The sequence below is a fragment of the Puma concolor genome, chromosome E1 (assembly GCF_028749965.1).
Source record: "Puma concolor isolate L17-30 chromosome E1, mPumCon1.1.hap2, whole genome shotgun sequence".
Taxonomy (NCBI): Eukaryota; Metazoa; Chordata; class Mammalia; order Carnivora; family Felidae; genus Puma; species Puma concolor.
This window is the reverse complement of record NC_141680.1, coordinates 10,708,985-10,724,972: the sequence shown is the minus strand read 5'-3', so window position 1 is coordinate 10,724,972 and position 15,988 is coordinate 10,708,985. Positions and strand designations below refer to the sequence as shown.

The following is a 15,988-nucleotide window of genomic DNA, read 5'->3' as shown; positions in this document are numbered from 1 at the left end:
CAAAGTCTGGTTTAATGAAGGCAAACCCGCCCCCACCAGGATGGAAGGTATTTGGTGCAAATGGCCTGCGTCCAGCACCTTCCGACTGCTTCCGGTCAGGCTTTACCCGTGCAGACCAGTGGGGCACTAAGCCGCAGCAGGTCAGGGCCAGCTCGTTCTCCAGAAGGCAGCTCCTTGGTTGGGCGTCCCCAAAGCATTTCCCACAATATTCCCCAGCATTTTTGCATAAGCTAATAATTCCTACATTTCCTTCTGGATAAAGCTATTCGTTCTCACACTCCTTTCAGGCCCTGGGTGGGTGTCCAGACCGGGGTGGGGGGGGGGGTGGTTAGGAACAAGGCATTAGGGCCCCGGTGGCATTGCAGGGTCGCTGCCTCAGGCCCAGGGGCACGGTGGGAACTGCTTCCTCCAGGAAGAGTCCTCTAAATGCTCCCACGTGACTGTGCTTCCAGACTTTTTCAAGGAACACCCTACACCCCACTACTAACCCCCCCCCACCACCACCTCCCACTTCCAAGTGACTATAAATTCTGCTGCGTGTCTGTTCAGCCACCTGCAGACTCAGCCTCCCAGTCTGGTTTTCTGGGACTCCAGCTGTGACAGCCAATGTAGAGTGCCGTCCCCCAGGGAGGTGAGAGCTCAGGGGTGTCGGCGCCCCCCTGCCAAGTTGTCCAGCACCACGGGGACCAGTGTGCCACCCTCCTGTCCCGCATCCCCTGCGGCCTCAGATAAGCAGACACCACATCGATCAGCAGTTCAGTTCCCGGTATCAGGACCGTGAATCCCCGGTGACCTCGCGGAGCCTGTTACTTCCCTGGTGACCTTCCTCCCAGGGGCGTGGTGACCTACAATGTCCTCCCTCGCACCGATTTCAGTTTCGGGGTCACAGTTCTTTGGTGGAAACAGGAGGAGCTGACTTGAGATAATGCCCGAAGAGCCAGGAGGTGGGGAGGGGGAGGGAGGGAATGCGCAGGGAATAATGATTGGCCGGTGATGATTGGCTGAAGAAAGCTGAGCAGCCAGCCGTGAAAACAAGAGAATCAGGGCAACTTTGGACCCAGGGCTTTTAAGACAAGCCCCTGAGATGACTCAACTCCAACACCTTCAGTCCCAGGGGCCAATTTCTGGGAAACAGGAGCAGGAGCCAGCCAGCGCTGGGAAGGGAAGAGGAGTGGGCGGGAAGGGGTGAGCTGTGCCCCCTGGATGGGGCAGGGGGTTCCCCCCAAAGACGGGATGCTGTACAGATAAATCACCCGCATGTCCTGCATAGTAAATGAGCCCCACACTTACCGTCCTAAGTCAGCCACCACTTGTATCACGAGTCTACTAGGCTGCTGGGATCAGCTGGCTCTTTTGGTTACAAGTTGGTAGGGCCGGCCCGGCCCAGCCTGGACAGTTCCAGAAGGGGGTGCCTGCTGTCGGTAGCCCGCTCTGCTGAGGCTGGCATACTGCCTACTTGTACCTTCCTTCACAGGGCCTCTCTGGGCAGCTTGGGCTTCTCACCACACGGGGTTGGCTTGAGGAGAGAACATTCCAGGAGTGCATGGAGGAAAGTACGCTCATGTCAAGACACAGCCTGGGAAGTTACACAGGTCACTTCTGCCCGTTGGCCAGAGCTAATCACAGGGCTTGCCCAGACCTAACGGCTTCTGCTCCCCGATGGGAAGAATGGCACACCACCTGTCGCCTCTGCGACTCTCCAAAGGCACACTCGCTCCCCTCCCGCCTCCCGTCTCTGCTCTTCCTGTCTCCTCTCCCCTGTCTAGCCCATTCCCCCTGACCACCCCCCCACCCCGCAAGGGTGGAGCAGATTAAAGTCTCCTGCACACAGTGGGGAGGGGGGCTCAGGCCTGCCCAGGACCCCCCACAGGGAGGAAGGACCTAAGCTCACAAAGTCCTGGGAACAGTAGGAGGCGGGAAACGGAAGAAGGGGAAGGGGGAGACATTGCAAGACCCCCTCAACACACCCCGAGGTTAAGGAGGCTTTCAACCAAGGAGGGGGAGCCTAAAGTTGGTTTCCACTGTTCGCAAGGCACCTGGAGGGCTCACAAGAAGGGCTCAACTCACAGCCATGGGGTAAGGAGACACGTCTGGAACTGCACTAGAAGCCACTGGCCCGGACAACTCACATGGCCCAGAAAACTCAGGGTGGGGGGGGCCTCAGGCCCCCGCACCTGCCACAGGCCAGCAGCAGCAAATGCCAGCACGAGTCCTGGGGGTGGGCCCGGTCCCTGGATCTGCCGTCGGGTAACTGATTGGCCGGGGGCGGGGGGTCCTGCCAGATACCGTGGATGTCGGGGCCTCTGTTAACCTTTCTTCACTTGGTTACACTTTACCAGGCCTGAGCCTGTTATTTGCCCTTTGGCTGCCCGGAGCCCCGCACCCCCCAGGCCGGGGAACCAGAGTTTCTCTTTCTGACCCCTTCTCACTGCCCTGTGACTGCCCTGTGACTCCCAGTTACCCACTGGGAAGAGTGGGGACTCTGGCCTTCCGGTCCCTCAGCTCCACACATCTTCAGAACAAAGGACAGCTGGGAAGGATAAGGTCGGCCTCCTGCCTGTCCCCAGGCCTCCAGCTGAGCGGTGACCAACATCTGCCTGACCAAAATGCCTGAGGTCACCCCGGCACCCCCAAGGCAGCTGCCTCCTTCTCTCTCTGCCTCCACCCAGCACCTTTTCCCTCCAGGCCTCACCCCTTCCTTCTTTCCCCCCTCCCTCCTCCCACAAAGCTTCACAGGGCATCTTCCCCACAGAAACGCCTAGAGCCCAGTCCTGACAGGTAAGGGAGAGGGACAGAGCCAGCTGTCAAAGCCCCAGCAGGCACAGCGAGGCCCCCACCTAGGCCCTGCCAAGGGCAAGGCTCTAGGAGCCAAAGATGGTGGGGGCCTTTCCGACCGGGAAAACGTTTGCAGGAATAAAAACGAACATTATTCGGCACTAGAAAGAAATGAGCTCTCAAGCCATGAAAGGACAGCGAGCAACCTTAAATGCAGGTTGCTAGGTGAAAGAAGCCAATCTGGAAACGCTGTCTACTGGAAGATCCCAACTATAGGACATTCCGGAAAAGGCAAAACTATGGGGACAGTAGAAAGATCTGTGGTTGCCAGGGTTTAGGGGAGAGGGGGGAATGAACGGCAGGGAAGGAGGACTTTTAGGGCAGTGAAACTATTCTGTATGATACTACAATGGTGGATCCATGTTCTTGTATATTTGTCCAACCCCCCCAGAACACACAACGTCAGGAGTGAACCCTAATGTAAGTTACAGAGTTTAATTAATAGAATGTACTAACATTGGTTCCTTAGTTATAATAAATGTATTGTCCTCCTGCAAGGAATCAATAATAGGGGAAACTGGGGGAGACGGAGAGTGGAAATAAAACTCTACATGTTCTGTACAATTTTTATATACACATAAAAATGTTGTAAAAAGTAAAGTCTGTTATGGCCGCCTGGGTGGCTCAGTCGGTTGAGCGACCGACTTCGGCTCAGGTCAGGATCTCACGGTTCGGGGGTTCGAGCCCCGAGCTGGGCTCTGTGCTGACAGCTCGGAGCCTGGAGCCTGCTTTGGATTCTGTGTCTCCCCCTCTCTCTCTGCCCCTTCCCTGCTCCCATTCTGTCTCTCTCAAAAAAAAAAAAAAAAAAAAAAAAAAAAAAAAAAAAAAAACCACGCCAGCGCCGCCTCTAGCTCGCCGAGCTCCAGCTGAAGGAGAAGGGGGCTAAGTGAGGAGGTCTCAGCGCCACGGCTCGTTCAAAGCAGACTGCCCGCAAATGGACCCGGGGGGTAAAGCACCGAGGAAGTAGCTGGCCGCAAAAGCCGCTCGCAAGAGTGCGCCCTCTACTGGAGGGGTGAAGAAACCTCATCGTTACGGGCCTGGTACCGCGGCACTCCGCGAAATTAGACAAACTTCCGATTCGCAAACTTCCTTTCCAGCGTCTGGTGCGAGAGATTGCTCAGGACTTCAAAACACACCTGCGCTTCCAGAGCGCGGCTATCGGTGCTTTGCAGGAGGCAAGGGAGGCCTACCCGGTGGGCCTCTTGGAAGACACCAACCTGTGTGCCCATCCGTGCCAAACGTGTGACAGTTATTCCAAAAGACATCCAGCCAGCGCGCCGCATACGCGGAGAACGTGCTTAAGAATCCACTCCGATGGAAAACATTTCATTCTTTGAAAAACAAAAAAATTTTTTTTTCTCTTCTTCCCGTTGTTGGTAGTTCTGAACGTTAGATATACTTTTTTCCCCCCATGGGGTCAGAAGGTACCGAAGTATATGATTGCAAATGGAAAAATCGGGGACAGAAATCAGGTATTGGCAGTTTTTCCATTTTCATTTGTGAATTTTTAATACAAATGCGGGGACGTAAAGCATGAATGCAAGTCGGAATGCTTCAGTGAACACGTGTCAGCAGTTCAACTTTATAACAATTATAAATAAACCTGTTACATTTTTCTGGACAATGCCAGCATTTGGATTTTTTTTTTTTTAAACAAGTAAATTTCTTATTGACGGCACCTAAATGGTGTTTGTAGCATTTTTATCATACGGCAGATGCCATCCATTCACTATAGCTTTCTGAGTTGTCCTACAAGCAAGTACATGTTTTTAATGTTGTCTGTCTTCTGTGCTGTTCCTGTAAGTTTGCTATTAAAATACACTAAGCCAGGGGCGCCTGGGTGGCTCAGTCGGTTAAGCGTCCGACTTCAACTCAGGTCACAATCTCGCAGTCTGTGAGTTCGAGCGGACTTCAACTCAGGTCACGATCTCGCAGTCTGTGAGTTCGAGCCCCGCGTCTGGCTCTAGGCTGACGGCTCAGAGCCTGGAGCCTGCTTCCGATTCTGTGTCTCCCTCTCTCTCTCTGACCCTCCCCCGTTCATGCTCTGTCTCTCTCTGTCTCAAAAGTAAATAAATGTTTAAAAAATTTTTTGAAAAAAATTAAATAAAATACATTAAACTAAAAATAAATAAAATAAAACATCAAAAAAAATTTCTTTAAGTCTATGAAAAACAGTAGACAAGGGGTACCTGGGTGGCTCAGTCGGTTAAGCATCCCATTCTGGATTTTGGCTTAGGTCATGATCTCGTGGTCGTGGGATCAAGCCCCGTGTCGGGCTCTGTGAGTGTGGAGCCTGCTTGGGATTCTCTCCCTCCCCCTCTGCCCTTCCCCTGCCCCCTCTTGGGCACTCTCTCTCTCTCTCTCTCAAAAAATAAGAAATAAAAAAATAAAATAAATAAAATTTTTGAAAAGGTAATATTTGCTGAGATTTCTAAGGAAAATGCCCTCCCCCCTCCATGCACCTTTAGTTTAAGAACGCAGTGGTGGCACCCTTCACAGCCACCGAAAAGTGGAGACACTCGGGCGTGCATCGGCCGATAAAGGGAGGAACAAAGAGAGGTCCAGCCAACACTGGAATTTTATTCCGCCATAAAAACGCATGGAGTACAGACACCTGTTACATTGTGGATGAGCCTTGAAAACACGCAAAGTGAAAGAAGTCAGTCACAAAAGACCAAATAGTATACCGTTCCACTTAGATGAAATAACCAGAAGAGGAAGCGATTTCCAGGGGCTGGGGGAGGGGAGGGGGGAAGGGGAGGTGACAGCTAAGGGGTCCAGGGCTTCTTTAGGGGGTGATGACAGCGTTCTCCAGTTGTGAATATCCTGTGAATACACTCAAAGTTATTGAATTGTATACTCGAAAGGGGTGAGCTATAGCTCAATAAAGCTGTTTATTCTTTATTAGTTTTGTTCAATGTTTATTTATTTTTGAGAGCCAGAGAGAGACAGAGTGAGAGCGGGGAAGGGGCAGAGAGGGAGACACAGAATCTGAAGCAGACTCCAGGCTCTCAGCACAGAGCCCAACACAAGACTCGAACCCACAAACCATGATCCACAAACCCACAAACCAGATCACGACCTGAGCCGAAATCAAGAGTCGGCTGCTTAATGGACTGACAACCCCAGGGGGGTTGACCCCATGCCTGGCGCGGGGTCAGAGGCTCTGACAGATTGTGTGAACCAGGCAAAGTCCACACTGGGGCCGGGCTGAACCTGATTCAAACCCTAGGTCCGCCTGGTGCCACCAGGCCCAGCAGGTGCACTTGGAGGTCCTGAAGGACGGAGAGACAGCAGGTAGGGCCAGGCCAGGCCAGCTCACCAGGAGCCCAGGACCAGAAGGAGCAGAAGCGGGCACTCGGAGGGGGCAGAGGGAAGGAGGGGGGCAAGTGGCCCCATTTGTGGGGCGCAGGGAGGTGCTTCGCTGGCGGGAGGCCCTCCAGAACATCAGCCCCAGACATCTGGACGTTCCTGGTGTCACTGCAGGATCCCGAGCCAGGACACCAGAGTCCTCTGCCTGTCAGGATGAGCAGCTCCTCGGAGGGAGAGAGCGGAGGGGTGAGACCAGTCCAGGGCTGTCACAAGGCTTCCAGAGGGCAGGGAAGAGAGAGGGAGGTGGAGAGAGGGCTATTCACGTCTCCCAGGCCAGGACCACCCTTTCCTTCCTCAATATTCCAGGCCCTTGGTGGCGGTGCTGGTGTGAATCAAGATTTCTCCTTTGCCCTTCACTCACCTGGGTCCTCCTTGTTTAGAAATTGCCACAATTTCCGAATCTAACCCTCAGGAGTTGTGCTTTTTAAAATTCCTGTCGCGGGGAGACAAGCCCCGGGAGCTGTTCTGTGCAAAGGCACAGAGGCACAGAACGTCCCAGAGGCACGTTCATTGACAAGCACGTTTTTTTTCCCCTTGAGTTCTTCTACATGTCAGGAACTGTTCTAACACCTGCCCTGGGTGAAGTCAAGGCCTCTTCTTGGTATGGGAAGAAAAGGGGTAGGAGGTCGAAAGGCCCACGCCCCCGTGTCTGGGAAGTGGCGTCAGACCTTCCGTACCCCGAGGCATCAGAAGGGACAGCTGGGGGGCTGCTTGTGGGTGAGGGGCCGGGAGCTGGAGCCCCTGGGCCTCCCCCTCACTCCCCACCATTTCCCTCTCCCCCAGGACGTGTCTGCTCTGCCCGCAGAGCCCTCCTCAACTTCGAACTTCAGGAATCACAGAAGCACCCACACCTTTGAAATGTGCCGAATCCCTGGAACAGGAGAGAGCGAGGGAGGGAGGGATCCCCCTGTTGGAGGATTTGGTGGGCTCAGAGATCTCAGCTCCCAGAAAGGCTTATCCTAGGGGGAACCTCATGGTCAGGAAGCGGCTGTTTGTGCTGTAGGAGCCCAGGGACTTCCTCAGCCTTGCCGGACGGGGTCTGTCTGGCCACCAGCAGGAGCCATCCAGGGAGCAGGGCCTGAAGGTTTGGGCGCAGGGCTGCGGAGATCCCTCCCAAGGGCTGCCGGGGGACTAGGGACCACTGTTGTCCACAAGCAGGGAGTGACTGGGACTGGCCTCACGCAAGGGGCTCTCTGAGGTCAAAGCAAGGCCCAGCCAGTGCACCTGCCTCGGGCGCTAGCGCGTGACCCAGCCGGGAGCGCAAACAGGAAGCTGGGCCTTGGCTCCAGGCGGCTGAATGGTGGGAATAAACTTGCCTTTATTTAAAAACAAGCCGTAATTCAGCCCAGCCTGTGTGCAGATGGCCCGGATTACTGAGCCCGGGGGACACTGCCCGGTCACGCTGGTGGGCAGGGGCAGCTCGTGGACCTCGCCCAGAGAGAGGCCACCCAGGGGACACCTCGTGCAGACACCGGGACACCAGGCCCCTACCCCCTCACAGTGCCCGGAAGGGGGTGGTCCTGTGTGCCCCGTGATCGCCTCCAGGCTGGGCCACTCAGATTCACTCTCCTGGGACTTTGCACTTGGGCCTGACAGAAGGTTCCTGGTGAAGAAGGTGGCCGGAGACCTGTAAGTTTGGAGAAGCTGGCACCTGCTAGGCCTGGGCACCGCTGTGTGAAATCCCAAGCTAAGAGGGTCACTGGAGCCCTAGGCAGCAGAGGCAGCCGATTTGGAAGGAGCAAAGAGAAGAGCAGACCCAATGAGAGGCAGAGACATGGGTCTTGCCTGTGAAGGGCCAAGGAGGCTCCCCAACCACCTAGAAAGACCTTTCCTGACCCGTCAGGTCGCATGCCAGCCTGGGAGGGAAGAGTGCATCCCTACTTTCCCCTCACTCCCGTCCCCCTTTCATGAGGTAGTTTGTTGAACCCCACTGTTTGCTCAGGGGAGCGTCACTGCAACGAAACGAACACAACATTAGACCGAAGTCTAATGTCTTCGTAGCCCATTTAAGCAGCCAAACCCCAAGCCTATAAATGCTTCAAGGTTAAGAAGTCAAAACCCGGGGCGCCTGGGTGGCGCAGTCGGTTAAGCGTCCGACTTCAGCCAGGTCACGATCTCGCGGTCCGGGAGTTCGAGCCCCGCGTCAGGCTCTGGGCTGATGGCTCGGAGCCTGGAGCCTGTTTCCGATTCTGTGTCTCCCTCTCTCTCTGCCCCTCCACCGTTCATGCTCTGTCTCTCTCTGTCCCAAAAATAAATAAACGTTGAAAAAAAAAAAATTAAAAAAAAAAAAAAAAAAGAAGTCAAAACCCAAGGACGGGGCTCTCCCCGGGGCTCCCGTCTGGAGTGTTCCTAAGCATTTCCGGTCTGGCCCTGCCTGATTCGAGTAGATTTCGACTCAACTACACTCTTCCCAGTTTTTAATCGGGCCTCATTTTGTCTTTCAACCGGAGACAGGGAAGTCTGTAAGGGCAGCTCAGTTACATCAGGCGGGTTAAATCCTGATTCTGCCACGTCCGCAGAATGTGGGCAAGGCACTGATTCTCGTCAGGTTTGTTCTTCCTGACAAGGGCGTGACATAAACGGAATGACCCCACGGTCCAGCCATTCCACTTCTGGGTGTAGACCCGAACGAATTGAAAGCAGGGACTCAAACACGCTTGTACGGTCCTTGTTTACAGCAGCGTTACTCATCATGGCCCGAAGAGGAGACAACCCACGTGTCCGCTGAGGGATAAAGGATCAAACAAAACGCAGTCTATACCTACAATGGGCAGTCATTCATCCTTAAAAAGGAAGGAAATTCTGACACGGGCCACACGACACACGTGAACGTTACAAACGTTGAACACACACTGTGTTAGGTGAAGTAAGTCGGTCTCAAAAACATAAACGAGATACCTTGGGGCGCCTGCGTGGCTCAGTCGGTTGAGCGTCTGACTTCAGCTCAGGTTGTGATCTCACGGTTCGTGGGTTCGAGCCCCACGTCAGGGTCTGTGCCGACGGCTCGGACCTGCTTCAGATTCTGTGTCTCCCTCCCCCCCCCTCTCTCTGTCCCTCCCCCACACACACTCTATCTCTCTCTCAAAAATAAAAAAAATAAGCATTAAAAAAATTAAAAAAAATAAATGATACACCTCTACGAGGTACCTAGCAGAGTCAAAGTCACACAAAATAAAATGGTGGGTGCCTGGGGCTGAGGGCAGGGGAGGATGGGGAGTCTTTTAGTGGGGATAGAGTTTCAGTTTGGCAAAGCTAAAAAAAAAGGTTCTGGAGATCGGTTGCACAAAAATACATAATACGTAACCCTACTGAACGAAACACTTTAAAATCTTGAAGATGACTAATTTTATGTTGTGTGTGTTTTTTTTGCCAGAAATTAAAAATGAAAAAAAATCTAAACCTCACAGAAGGTGTTGCTACAAGAAGTCAACGAACTAACGTACACAGAAGTGCCTGGAACATAGTAGACATTTAATAAATATTAGGGACTTTTTTCTTTCTTTCTTAAAATCTGGTCCTTGACTCGTAATATGGTAAAAAAAAAAACCATAGACTCTGGTGGGGCGCCTGGGTGGCTCAGTTGGTTAAGCGTCTGATTTCGGCTCTCAGGTCATGATCTCACAGTTCATGAATTCAAGCCCTGCCTTGGGTTCTGTGCTGACAACCCAGAGCCCTTCTCGGGTTTCTTAAGTAGGTTGCATAATCTGCATAACAAATGTTGTTATGGGCGTTACACACTTTATGGAGAAGGAGAAGCAGGAGGAGGAGAGGAAGATCCGAGAGAAAACGTGAGCTGTGCTTGTGGCCTTTCATCCCTACAGATTTCATGCAGACTATGTTTGCGTGGAGTGTAGGAGTGTATGTGTCGATGTCAGGGTGCGTGTAGAAACAGGCGTCCCTCCAACAAGCGCGCACGGGCGAGCAGCACTCGACCTGTTATCGAATTTGATCTTCTACTGACCTTGCCAGGTAGATATAGGCTTATTTCTGATTTACAGATAAGAACACAAAAGCCAAGTGCTTGCTCAAATAAAGTGGCAGGGCCGGAATGGGAGGCTGGATCTGTTTTATACTGAAGTATATGACTTTCTACTACATCCGGGGTGAGAGCTTTTCTCCGGCCTGCTCCCGGCTGTATGGAGAACCACAGACAGTTCAGCAGAAAACAGTGCTCCGATTAACTCGTGATGTCTGCCCTGGGCCTGGGGTACAGGAGTCATGGTTTGTCTGTCTTGCGGTCACCTTCCAAACCTCGTCACACTGGGCACAGCTTTGGAGCAGAAAAGGGGAGAAAACTTTTTTCTGTCTAGCAGCTGTTGGCCTGTTCTCTGAAAAAGAACTCAGTGTTGGAATGTTCCTCCAGCCAGGGCACAGCTGGAGTGGGTGCTGGGCCTTCTGTGGTCTCACTCCTTCACCCTCCCGACACAGAGAAGTCATTATCCTAGTTTCTTCCAGTCCCCGACCCTGTAAACTCCTACTAGGCAGACAAGCTTCAGGGGAACAGAGAGCTGTTGTCTTTCAAACGAAAGAGCCACCAGCACGAACATTTATTTACCAGAAGATCACATGAGGACTTGTGAGCTCATGTCTGGCCCTGACTCAAAGGGAAGATGTTCTGTGAACGTAGCACCCTGGGACCAGGCCTGGGCAGCATTCCCAGCATGGATGAGGCAGTTGTTCCGGAAGTTTGGCACCTGTGGGGCACCATTGTCATATGAGGGAACAGGGGGTGTGATCTTTCTCCCCATCTTGCTATTTAAAAGCCTGGGTCAGGGGCGCCTGGGTGGCTCAGTCGGTTAAGCTTCAGCTCAGGTCATGATCTCACGGCTAGTGAGTTCGAGCCCTGCGTCGGGCACTGTGCTGACAGCTCAGATTCTGTCTCCCTCTCTCTCTGCCCCTCGCCCACTCATGCTCTGTCTGTCTCTCCTTCTGCTTTGCTAAGACGCTGAAGCCAGTTGGAAGAATGGACAGAGGCCTAGAGCAAGCTCCCAGATCGCTTGGCCTCTGGCAGAGGGGTAGAGAACTTGAGGGCCAGGCAGGAACCAGGGGCAGAGGGTCCTGTCCCATAGTGAGCATGGTTGGAAGATGTGCATGGGGATGGGTGGGGGGTCGGGAGGGCGCAGGGCTGCCCCCAGGCACTCCGCATTCTGGATCTCGCAGAAGGGAGTGCCTGGCGAGAGACTGCCAGCGTCTGCCTGTCCTCCTCCTGGCTCTGAGCCTGGCCAGCTGCTGCACGCGTGGCTGCTTCGCCTGCCCAAACAACCCATATCGCCTCTAAGGAATTAAGCGGCGAAAGCCACACCCAACCGGTGTTTTCAAGATTTTGTATAAACAAAGTCAAAGATGCGGGTTATATCACACCCCTGGCCTGAGAGACAACAGTTGCTGGCCCGGCGTGCGGCCAGCAGGAGCCGGGAGGGCAGGGCGTTGGGAGAGGCTAGTGCTGAACGAGGGCCTTGGTCGTCCAAGGCTACTGCTGGGCCACCCTCTCAGGGCCATTCCGTCTCTCCTCCCTGCAAACTCCAGTGACCTCCAGTGCCTATTCGCGAATAAAGGGACTGGCCCAGGCTCGGGGAACCCCAGGAGAAAGCAGCAAAAGTAATAACTAAAATTAATCAGCCCCTCACAAGGCCCGGTGCTTTCCCTGCCATCATTCATCCTACCCTCACACTAATCCTAAGAGTTAAGTGTTGATACCCCAAGAAACAGGCTGCAGGGGCTCAGTCATCTGCCCCAAGTTCACAGTGCTGCCCAAGGTCAGCTGGCTCTCAGCATCCATTTCTGCTTCCTGCCGGCAGCTTTCTTTCTTTTTTTTTTAATGTGTTTATTTATTTTTGAGAGAGAGAGAGAGAGAGAGAAGGGCAGGAGCAGAGAGAGAGAGGGAGACAGAGAATCCCAAGCAGGCTCTAGGCTCCGAGCTGTCAGCACAGAGCCCGGCGTGGGGCTCGAACTCGCGAACCGCAAGATCGTGACCTGAGCTGAAGTCAGACGCTTAACCGACCGAGCCACTCAGGCACCCCACAGGATACAGAGTTTGGGGGCAGCAGCCTAAGTGAGCGGCCAGTGGGCATGGGTGTTTAGAATCAGGAGGCTCAGCTGGCACCTGCTTGCAGGGCTAGGGAGGGGTGATGAGGGAGGGACAAATTGCTGGAAATTACAAGCAGGAGTCTCAGGTAGGGGGACAAGCCAGACCCGGTTGGAAGACACTGGAACAAGGAGTGGACAGAGAGCCAAGAGGAGAGAGATGGACACCAGCTGAGGGGAGGGGAAGTGATTGGAGACTGTTGTGGGGAAAATGGCTGATTCCCTCCAAGCTTTCAAATGTGAATAAGTGCAAATACTCTTCAAAAAAATTGTTTTAAGGACAATTTGCTATCACATGTAACACAGACTCCAACAACAGGGTATCTAGAGTAGCCTAATAATGTCTTTGAAAAGCCAAGTTGGGGGCGCCTGGGTGGCGCAGTCGGTTAAGCGTCCGACTTCAGCCAGGTCACGATCTCACGGTCTGTGAGTTCGAGCCCCGCGTCGGGCTCTGGGCTGATGGCTCGGAGCCTGGAGCCTGTTTCCGATTCTGTGTCTCCCTCTCTCTCTGCCCCTCCCCCGTTCATGCTCTGTCTCTCTCTGTCCCAAAAATAAATAAACGTTGGAAAAAAAAAAAAAAAAAAGAAAAGCCAAGTTGTTCCCATCTTTCTGCCATATCCTCCTTGGTAGGTCTGCTTAGCCTCAGGGGGGGGTGAGGGGGTGGGGGAGGGGGCTGTCCTCCTGGTCACAAGATGGCTGCACTATTCCAAATGTCACATCCAGACACACCAACCTCTAAGAAGAGAAGTCATTCCTTCGTGTGCTTCTATTTTTATTAGGGAAGAAACTATTCCCAGAATCCCCCAGTAGACCTCCTCTCAGACCCTGTCGCCCACAACTGGATCCCATGTTCATCCTGAATCAGTCATCGGCTGGGAAAACACACTTCATTATTGGCTTACGTCGGGGCTCTCAACCCTGACAGTATATTAGAATCAGTTGGGGAACTTAAACAAAAAAAAAACCCCAAACATATTAATGCCCAGGCTGCACCCTGGAACATGAATCAAAGCTCAGGATCCATGATAATGGTATGCCTGTGCAGGTTCATCAGTCATAACAAATGCATATATTGATACAGGGGAGGCTGTGTATGGGTGGAGGCAGGGGGCTTATGGGAAATCTCTGTACTATATACTCCATGTGATGTGAACCTCACACTGCTTTTTTTGAAAGAAAGAAAGAAAAAGAAAGGAAGGAAGAAAACGGGGCCCTTGGGTGGCTCAGTCGGTTGAGCATCCGACTCTTGATTTCGGCTCAGGTTGTGGTCTTATGGTTCATGGGATCGAGCCCCGTGTCAGGCTCTGTGCTGACAGTGCAGAGCCTGCTTGGGATTCTTCTCTCTCTCTCTGTGTCTCTCCCCCACTCTCTCTCTTTCTCAAAATAAATAAAATAAACAATAGCAAATATTGAAAAATAAAGAATTAGGGAGCACCTGGGTGGCTCAGTTGGTTGAGTGTCTGACTTCCACCCAAGTCGTGATTTCGAGGTTCATGCGTTTGAGCCCCCCATTGGGCTCTCTGCTGTCAGCTCAGAGCCCAATTTGGATCTTCTCTCTCCCTCCCTCTCTGCCCCTCTCCTGATCATTTGTCTCTCAAAAATAAAATAAACACTTAAAAAAAAATAAAAAGGGGCGCTGGGTGGCTCAGTCATTTGAATGTCCAACTTCTGCTCAGGTTGTGATCTCATGGTTTGTGGGTTCAAACCCTGCGTTGGGCTCTCTGCTGACAGCTTGGAGCCTGGAGCCTGCTTCGGATTCTGGGTCTCTCCCTCTCTCTCTGACCCTCCCCTGCTTGTGTACTCTCTCTCAAAAATAAATAAACAAACTTGGGGAAAAAAAGGAAAAAAGAAAGAATTAAAAAAAAAATGTTTAAGTTCACGGTCCCAGGCGTTACTATCTTTTCAGAAGTCCCGAAAATTATAATATTCTAGCATGCCACCAGAGTTGGAGAACTATTGGCTTAAACTATTTGGTATTTGTCTCTGAGTTGAGGACAAAGTCACCTGTCCCGGTGGGGGGGTGGGGGGGGGGGCGGTGAACATCTGAATGAAACAGGGATTCTGTTACAAAGAGGGAGGGGTGGACTTTCCTCAGGCAACAGTGAGTCTGCTGGGGTCACCGCGGTCCGCACCGTCGGTCCAAACCAGTCACGGTGACTGCAGAGAAGCAGTTCCTGAAGAAGCAGGGCACTCAGAGAAGGGGCTGGCCCAAGGGTGACGCTGGCCCCCAGAAATGGCAGGGCCCAGGGGACCTCAGAATCAGAGCTGGAGACGGGCGTCCACACCTGCCGTCTGCCGTCCTCCCAGACTCCCTGAGGGAAGTATGGTGGGTTTCCCCATTGCCTGACCTCAGACGTGGCAGGAGACCCAGAGGGGAGCCCTGGCCATGGCCAGGGCCCTGGAGATGGTGTGGGGAGGGGGAAGGCCCAGGATGACACAGGGCCAACCTGGGGGTAGGGAGAGGGACAAGAACCACCGCAGGTCACGGTTAGGTCCCTGGGGTCCATGACAAGGGGTGTGTGATGTGCCCTTAAATGGTCACCTTTAAAAGGCCCAGAAGGTTCTCCATTATCGGCCCAGCACCGCCTTTTCCCAGGTGTTTTCCTTGTCTGTTGCTTCATGCATTTATTGCTCGTCCCCAGCCACGTGGCCGACCATTGGCTGCTCAACAAACAGAGACGACTCTTCACCCTGGCAGAACCGTGTGAGTGGTTCTGGCCAACAGCATGTGAGTGGAGGTGATCTGCCATGTGACCCTCTGGGTCTCCGTCCCCCCCAAGTCCCGCACAGACACGGGACCTCCATTAGCAGCGGTCTCTGGCTTCCTTTGTGGAGCGGAGCCCCTCCAACCTCCTGCTATGTTAACCACAAGTTCCGCAGTTAACTTGTTACCCCAGCATAACCCAGCCCACCCTAAGACACTCCAATCAACCGTAAGGTCAAGAGCACAGACCTCCTCTGTTTCTTTCACAACCCAACACCACCCGCTCAATGTTTGTTGAATGAATGAACGAACGCGTGAAGGAACTCTTCCCGTTTAAAAAAAAATTTTTTTTCCAACGTTTTTATTTATTTTTGGGACAGAGAGAGACAGAGCATGAACGGGGGAGGGGCAGAGAGAGAGGGAGACACAGAATCGGAAACAGGCTGCAGGCTCTGAGCCATCAGCCCAGAGCCTGACGCGGGGCTCGAACTCACGGACCGCGAGATCGTGACCTGGCTGAAGTCGGATGCTTAACCGACTGCACCACCCAGGTACCCCATCTTCCCGTTTTATAACAACAACACTTTATCATTTGGAAGAGGCTACGGCTAGAACAAAATGATTTTCTAATCTGAGACTCTAAACGCTAGAAGCAGCAAACAAGGGAACCAAAGGATCATTTTGCTAATGTGGCTACGGGGCCAGGAACTGGGAGGTGACAGGTGCCCATTGCGACCAGCAAGCTGGAAATGTCACCTGATTTTCCTTGGTAACACGTGCGTTGTGACGATTCTTGGCCATTTGTGTTCGGGACAAAGGCAATTGTTTGGGAAGGTTGAATCGTAATTGTGCAAATATTGTTTTCCAGCTCATTTCTTCATCCAAGAAAACCAGTAGAAAGAACAACAATAGATTGAATCATGGTGTTGGGACAAGACCAGGTTTTTGTGGGTTTTTTTTTTTTTTCCAATTGTTTTTCTCTTGGGTTCAAAT

At 52.8% G+C, this 15,988-nt stretch overlaps 1 long non-coding RNA gene and 1 pseudogene across 1 annotated transcript; one reads left to right on the top strand and one right to left on the bottom strand.

Annotated features, from left to right (window-relative positions):
* Window positions 1-1,090: 1,090 nt before the first annotated feature.
* LOC147574065 (uncharacterized) lies at window positions 1,091-2,126 on the bottom strand. Its single transcript, XR_015243891.1, has 3 exons — window positions 1,968-2,126; window positions 1,291-1,516; window positions 1,091-1,154 (listed from the first exon to the last, which is right to left on the bottom strand). It is a non-coding gene; the product is annotated as an uncharacterized LOC147574065 (long non-coding RNA).
* Window positions 2,127-2,314: 188 nt separating this feature from the next.
* On the top strand, window positions 2,315-4,660 carry LOC147574064 (histone H3.3A-like; annotated as a pseudogene).
* Window positions 4,661-15,988: the final 11,328 nt, after the last annotated feature.